The sequence below is a fragment of the Theobroma cacao genome, chromosome 5 (assembly GCF_053813885.1).
Source record: "Theobroma cacao isolate CCN51 chromosome 5, ASM5381388v1, whole genome shotgun sequence".
Classification (NCBI taxonomy): domain Eukaryota; kingdom Viridiplantae; phylum Streptophyta; class Magnoliopsida; order Malvales; family Malvaceae; genus Theobroma; species Theobroma cacao.
The window spans coordinates 10602088-10610497 of NC_142643.1; positions in this window are offsets into that span (position 1 = coordinate 10602088).

Sequence of the window (8410 nt, forward strand, 5' to 3'; positions counted from 1 at the left end):
GCAAAACGATCAAACCAAGCTCTTCGCGATTGTTTTAATCCATATAGTGACTTCTTCAATCTACATACTTTTTTGTTACCAATTGCCCCTTCAAAACCTAGAGGCAAATCCATGTAAACCTCCTCATCAAGCTCTTTGTTGAGAAAGGCATTTTTGACATCCATTTGATGTAGTGCCAAGTCAAAATTAGCTGTTAGTGATAGTAGTACCCTTATAGTGTTTAACTTTGCAACTAGAGTAAACTTTTCTATGTAATCCACCCCAAAAACTTGAGTGAATCCTTTGGTAATTAAATGAGCCTTATATCTCTCTATTTCACCATTTGACTTATACTTAATGGTAAACACCCATTTACACCATACAGAACTCTTACCCTCAAGTAACTCCATTACATCCCAAGTTTCATTCCTTTTTAGGGCTCTCATTTCTTCAAGTACAACAACCCTCTATTTTGATTTTTGAAAGCTTTTTGAATTTTTTTTTTGGAATCCCATTCCTTTCAACCTTTTTGTCAAAGCTCGAAATGCTCGTGATAGTTGGTTGTAAGATAAGTTATTAGAAATAAGATGTTGGGTGCATGATCTAACCCCTTTCCTGAGAATTATTGGAATGTCCAACTTATTAAGTTGAGTCTCCATTTGAGGCATATTAGAGGTATCACCAGCACCAATAATTTTAGTTTTAGTTTCAGTATTTACTTATGGATTAGACTCCTGGCAACATGGTTGATCAGTGAAAGCTTGCACTTCTTGAGGCTTTTTGTTTATTCGTGAATAAACACGAAGCTCTGATTGTTGTTAATTAAGCCCATTTGGATCTTCCTTTGTTTCCAAGCTAAAATTTGTTGATGCCATAATTGGAGGATTTTTATTTCTTGGTGGTGTTTCAAGTATGTCAGCAACTACAGGAAGAGGAATAATACAATCCCAAAGCTTTTTTTCTCTTAATATCTCCTTTTGAAGAGTAACATTTGGGTAGAAACATTGATCTGCAAGGAAAAAGACATATAACGAAACAAACATTTTTTTTGTGGTTGGATAGTAGTAGTTGTACCTTTTTTTATTAGGAAAATATCTAACAAAGATACATTTTATAGCTTTAGGATATAATTTTTCACAGGTAGGACTGGTATTATGTACAAAGGAAGTGCAACCAAAGACTTTTGGAGACAAGAAGGTGAACAATCGAGTTTGAGGGTAGGTTTTCAGTAAAATACTCAAAGGAGTTTTAAATCCAAGGATTGGGGATAGAAGTCTGTTTATCAAGTATGATGTAGTTAGGATTATCTCATCAAAACTGTTTAGGAACATGAGTTGTGAACATAAGTGCACGTGTAGTCTCCAATAGATGGCGATTTTTACGTTTAACAATACCATTTTATTATGGGGTTTTGATACAAGAACTTTGGTGGAAAATTTCATTTTCTGTAAAATAATTTCCAAGAATTGAATTGAAATATTCTCGATCATTATCTGTTCGAAGAATTTGAATTGATATATCAAATTGGTTTTGGATCATTTTATGGAATTGTTGGAAAATGGTGCCTGCATCTGATTTTTCTTTGAGAAGATAAACCCAACATGCTCTTGAATGGTCATCAATAAAGGTTATTAACCATTTGGTTCCCGAAATATTATTTACACTTGAAGGACCCCAAATATCACAACGGATTAGTGAAAAAGGTTTAGATGACTTGTATGGTTGATTTGGATAACAAGTACGGGTATGTTTAACAAATATACAAGTTTCACAACAAAAAGAATTGATGTTTTTATTCTTGAATAGAGAAGGAAACAAGTTTTTCAGATATGGAAAACTAGGATGACTTAACTTATTATGCCATAACATAATCTTACTAAAAATAGGAGTCAATTTACCACTTATTTAGCCAAAGTTTGTTTATTCACTTGTCCTTTATCCTCAAGGTAGTACAGCCTGTCATGCATCTTAGCATTGCCAATCGTCCTCCTCGATAGTAAATCCTGAAACTCACCAAATGATGGATAAAACTTAGTCACACAATTCAAAGCATTTGTCAATTTGCTAATAGACACTAGATTACATTTTAAATTTGGGACATGAAGCATATATTTTAGTGTCATATTAGCCAAATTTACAAATCCTTTTCCAACAACAGATGATAAAACACCATCAACAACACTAATTTTCAAATTTTTCGAGCATAAGGCATAGGTAGAAAAAAACCTATGGCATCGAGTCATATGATCCGAAGCTCCTGAATACATAATCCAAGGGCCATTAGATTCAGAATTTGCACTCAAGGCAAAGGGATAATTACCTTTCTGGGCTATAGAACAATTTGAAGATGGAACTTGTGCACTAATTTGATGTTGGGTAAGAAGGATTTGTAGTTGTTCAAGCTGTTCAATGCTAAAACTGATCCTCCAACCATGTTTTCCTCTACAACAGCTTAAAAACCTATACTTTGTTCACCTTGTTTACGTGCTTTCCAATTTGCTGGTTTTCCATGAATCTTCTATAATGTTTCTCTAGTGTGATATGGATGTTGGCAATGATCACACCAGGCTTTATCATTTTTCCGATTCCCATGCTGATCACTAGAATAAGCAAGTTCATGTTTTTTTGAAACAAGAGCAGAATTTTGGGACATGTTATCTGAAATGACCTCTGTAGTCACTCTTAACATAACACGTTTCTTGCTTTCTTCCTTTCTTATCTCTGCAAATGCCTTTCTAATGTTTGGAAAAGGTTTTGTCCTCAAAAGTCGACCTCGTACCTTATCTAACTCCTTACTTAAACCATGAAGAAAATCAAATACTCACTCTTTTTCAAGCATTTACTTATACTTTAAGCTGTGCTTAGGAAAATTCCAATTTGTTGCATAAAACATGTCAAACCCTGCTTTGTAAAATAATTATAATGTCATTCACATGCTCGATAGAATGTTTGTATATTTAGGAAGTTTGAGAAAATCGTTGAAAGACGATATTGCCCCTAATGGTATCATTAAGTCGATTAAGCCTCGAACTAGTTCAAATAGGAATTTTAAGGTGAAATTAAGAGTTTCACAGTTCAGGGATGACTCAAAATGGTAATTAGGAGTTCGAGGATCAATTCAGAGTCAAATTGAAATTTTCACTATCTAAGGGTAAAATTGTAATTTTTCCATCCGCGGACAAAATTTGAGATTTTGAGAGAATTTAGATCACATTTGACAAATTGGAGAATGATATGAGTATAAGGGATGAAAAATATGTCTATGGGCAATTTTTCAGTTTTTGGGGCAAAAATGTAATTTTTCACTTTACGGGGGCAAAAGTGTAATTTTTAAAAATTTACTCCACCAAAACTTTGGAAAAGTCTAGAAATTTCATGGAGGACATGGATAAGTGAAGAGGATTGAGTGGTAGAAAAAGAAAGTAAAAAAGATGGCTAGAAAAAAATAAAATAATAAAATATTCAAAAAGTAAATAAAATAATAATATTTTATTAAGCCTATTAAAAGGCTTGAAAATTCCAGAATTCTTCATTGGGATGGTCAGCCAAAACCATCAGGAGAGAGAAAGAAATAAGAACAAACCCTAGAGTGAGAAAATTCAAAGAAAAAGTGTGATTTTTCAAGGAATCAAGTGTTTAAAGGTATGATTTTTCAAGCTTAGCTTAAGATTTATCATTTCCATGCATTTCCCATCATTTTTCATGGTTGAATCATGTGATTTGAGGATGAATTCAATTATGAAAAAATGGGTTAGGAGAGAGAAACTTGTTAGATTAATTTGATTCTAAGTTATGTTAGTGTTTTAAGTTAGTTTAGCATATTTAGAAACAAAACAACAAGAAAAGAATTCATTTTCCTCCATTACCATTATTGGCTGAATTTTCTAGGGGAATATTGGCTGATGATCTTGATGTTTATTTGAGGAATTATGATGAATAATGATGAATTATGAGTCTAGAAAAATAATGGAAATTTTCGGAGTAAAAATATGAATTTTTACCCATTAGGGGTATTTTCGTAATTTGCTATCAAGACTGATAAGTTGCACCACACTGAGGGACATTAAGTCAATTTGGGTGCTATTGAGGTATAGAAACTGAAAAAAATTAATTTAAGATTAAATTGGACGCGTTAGTAATTTAATCGGGTAATAGGCCGAATTAGGTCAGCACCGCATTTAAGCGGTAGTCGGATAAGTTGCATGTCATATCATGCATATATACCGAGCCTGAATTGATTTTATAATGGTCAAGCATTGATGTGGTGAATTATGTATTGTACATTGTGGATAGGTGGTGAGCAAATTACACTGGTAAAAGTACCAAAATTGTGCTTGAAGACTGGGATTAGGAGTACGTCGACTCCTAAAACTGTGAGTGGACAACTTATCATCTTAAATATCTAGAGTTATTATACTTGTTTGATGCTTTTATTGAATGGTGAGTTTAAATTATAAAATATTATGTTTTCCAATTAAAATGTTTTTTAATAAAAAAATGAGATTTATACTGGTTTTGAAAACTAATATTGTTTTGGAAAAATTGAGTATATGGAGACTGTGTTGAAATTTATGATTTTATATGTTATTGAAATTGTGGCTTATGACACTATGGTAGCATGATGGCTAAATTTTTGAGGTTGGCATGAAATATATGAACTGTTTTGGATTAATCTCGATAGACTGGATTAAATTTTATTCGCCATATTATGCTACTGGAAATTTTATGGGTCTGGTGGTATATTAAACGGTCACTGCAGTGGTGGGGGTTTTCGTGGACTGCCTATGAGAGGGGCACGGTAACTCAATTATATACTTACCTCCGGGGGGAGATGTTGGGTGAAGTATCTCCTGAGGTGTGATTTGAGTGCACCTCACGTTCGGGCCACCACGTGAGAGTGAGACTCAGCCAACGCCAAGGAACGGCTTGTGTCAGATGCAAAAACATGTTTATGGTTATGGGTCATTTAACAGCCTTGGCGGTCTCAGTGGGATACCTTGACGAAGGTACTCGCGAGAATGATTCTAGCAGGGGCCAAGTTTAAGAAATTCATAAGCCGGGAAATTTTGATGAAAAGAAATTATTTGGTATAGATTGAAACGAATTTTGTGTTATGAACATTATTGAGATATAACGTTTTTATATTGTCTCCATCTACTCGGCTTTAGATGCTTTTGATGGTAATTGTTTACTCACTGAGATTATGTAATCATAATCTCACCCCTCTTCCTATCCATTTTCAAGCTCAGGACAGTTTGTTGATAGTTGATTAAGACGAGAATTAATCTCGGAGTTGCATCATAGGAAGTAAGGGTTCGTAGCCCTACATCTTCTTAGTCAGTTGGGGGCCCACGTGTAACTGAAAAAGTAATTTTATTCTTCAGTTATTTGATTTAAAGTACGTAGGAATATATTTAGCTTTTACACCATGTTTTTGGCGAGTTTCGATATTTTTGAAAAAAAATGACGAAAATGACCCTGTGAGCTAGAAAATAATATTTTATTGTTTTGAGTTGGAACCAACTTATGTTTTCTTGAAATGCGAGATTTAATAACTGTCGCTCATTGGGGAGATGCGGAAGTTGATGCTAAGCCTTACGGGGTTTCGATCGGCATTCGGGGTAATGAGTGCTTATCGGGACGTCGCGGCGGTTGTCATTGGCTCGATGGGAGTTCCGGGTCGTGACAATTAAGTTGGTATCAGAGCATGGTTTAAAGATCAAAGATTTTGGTTTTAAAGCTTTGGATTTTAAAGTTTTTGGTTTCAAAGTTGTTTTAAGAAATCCACACTGACACTGCGTGGCCTCGGATTAAATTAAATTAAATCGAATAGAATGCATGAGTCTGCATATAGAGACTTATTTATTTTCAAGGTGTATAAGAGATTAAGTGATTGTCGTTAGACATTCTCCCCCAAGCTGTGGGAGCAATGTAAGTAAATGGCAAGAGAAGAAAAATGGGGAACTTGAAACGGACTAAAAAAAAAAGGATCAAGATGATAATGATCCTAAAGATGTTTAGTGCCTTGTTGAAGCTTGTAATAATGTAATCCTAGGCAGATGCAGTATAAGAAGGATAATAATCCCTTGTATAAAAGTCTTAAGAGTTGACTTTTGTCTTGTATAATATAAACAGATGATGGAGTAGTTGTTTAAAGGACAGAAGGAGCGTAAAAATCTTTTAGTATGACAAAGGTAGATTAGTAATATAAGTATTGAGGATGAATAATTATCGTAGTGGCAAGATCGATTATTTTAAATAAGTACTGAAGGTTGAAATAGAAAGCCATTAATGGTTCCAGCAATTATTAGATTTAATAACGATTAAACCTTGCAGTACTATGAATTGATCACCAGTTAACGGAGTTAAGTCAAGGATTATAAATTTGAGTATGGAGGGAATTAGAAAGTGATACCGTAAAATTTTAAGATGAGGAATATAATCGGTTACGACAATGAGAATAGTGGGATACTATCAATAATGAATCATTAGGCGTGTGATGAAGTTGTGATCTATTGAACCATATGGGAAGATTGTCCTAAGGTGAGACATAGGACATGAGGATTTTTGGAGATACTTATAAAGGGAGATATAAATTGTAAAGTATGTTTTTCCCAAGTTTTAATTTATTTGAGAAATTGTCATGGTAAAGATATGTGAATATTGGTAATGAAATATGCCCTAAGGGATGACGGTGGCATATCACATAGATAATATGGATATGTTGGGGTCAGTATCCCGATCATGCATCTGTGATAGAAAATTTACTTTGCTAATTGTGGTATAGACTCAAAAAGGAGCCAAGCCATTGAGAATGACTAAGGTAGTAACTCCAAAAGTGAAAGATTTGTTTTAATTAAGTAGATTCCAACGGCTACATTGAAATAAATTACCTTGTGGAGTATTAAGATCAATAATGTATTGATCAAAGTCAAATCTTAAGAAAAAAGGAGGATGAGAGATTAATGAGAAGGAACATCAATGTTAAGTAACGAATTTGTGAATAAAGGATTACGACGGTGGCATAGAAAATGAGTACTATAAAGGATTACTAAGAGGATTTATAATTCTTGTATTAACTCAGTTAAATGAAAAGTGATTAAATGAAGCAACTCTTGTGGTAAACAGCAGAATGGTGGAGTTGATGTAGAGTCTTGTTTATAGTCAGTGACTGCAGCACCGATTATAGACATGAGGCTACGTAGACTCTTTATCTTGGGAAACCACTTAGTATAATCCTAAATGACATAAAGACTCATGATCGAGAGGATTATTGCTGATCAAACTTCTAAAGGTAACAATAGATATAAGTGAAGTATTCAAGTTGAGTTGGAAATAAATACGAGGAGAAACTCAAGATTCCTTATAAAGGAGATAACAGGAGAAGTTGAGCATCGAATAAAAGATAATACCCCGCCTTTTCTTTGAGTTGATAAGTGAAAATTTGAAGACAAAATTTTATTTTAAGGGGGGTAGTGTTGTCAAACCCTGCTTTGTAAAATAATTATAATGTCATTCACATGCTCGATATAATGTTTGTATATTTAGGAAGTTTGAGAAAATCGTTGAAAGACGATATTGCCCCTAATGGTATCATTAAGTCGATTAAGCCTCGAACTAGTTCAAATAGGAATTTTAAGGTGAAATTAAGAGTTTCACAGTTCAGGGATGACTCAAAATGGTAATTAGGAGTTCGAGGATCAATTCGGAGTCAAATTGAAATTTTCACTATCTAGGGGTAAAATTGTAATTTTTCCATCCGCGGACAAAATTTGAGATTTTGAGAGAATTTAGATCACATTTGACAAATTGGAGAATGGTATGAGTATAAGGGATGAAAAATATGTCTATGGGCAATTTTTCAGTTTTTGAGGCAAAAATGTAATTTTTCACTTTACGAGGGCAAAAGTGTAATTTTTAAAAATTTGCTCCACCAAAACTTTGGAAAAGTCTAGAAATTTCATGGAGGGCATGGATAAGTGAAGAGGATTGAGTGGTAGAAAAAGAAAGTAAAAAAGATGGCTAGAAAAAAATAAAATAATAAAATATTCAAAAGGTAAATAAAATAATAATATTTTATTAAGCCTAATAAAGGCTTGAAAATTCCAGAATTCTTCATTGGGATGGTCAGCCAAAACCATCAGGAGAGAGAGAGAAATAAGAACAAATCCTAGAGTGAGAAAATTCAAAGAAAAAGTGTGATTTTTCAAGGAATCAAGTGTTTAAAGGTATGATTTTTCAAGCTTAGCTTAAGATTTATCATTTCCATGCATTTCCCATCATTTTTCATGGTTGAATCATGTGATTTGAGGATGAATTCAATTATGAAAAAATGGGTTAGGAGAGAGAAACTTGTTAGATTAATTTGATTCTAAGTTATGTTAGTGTTTTAAGTTAGTTTAGCATATTTAGAAACAAAACAACAAGAAAA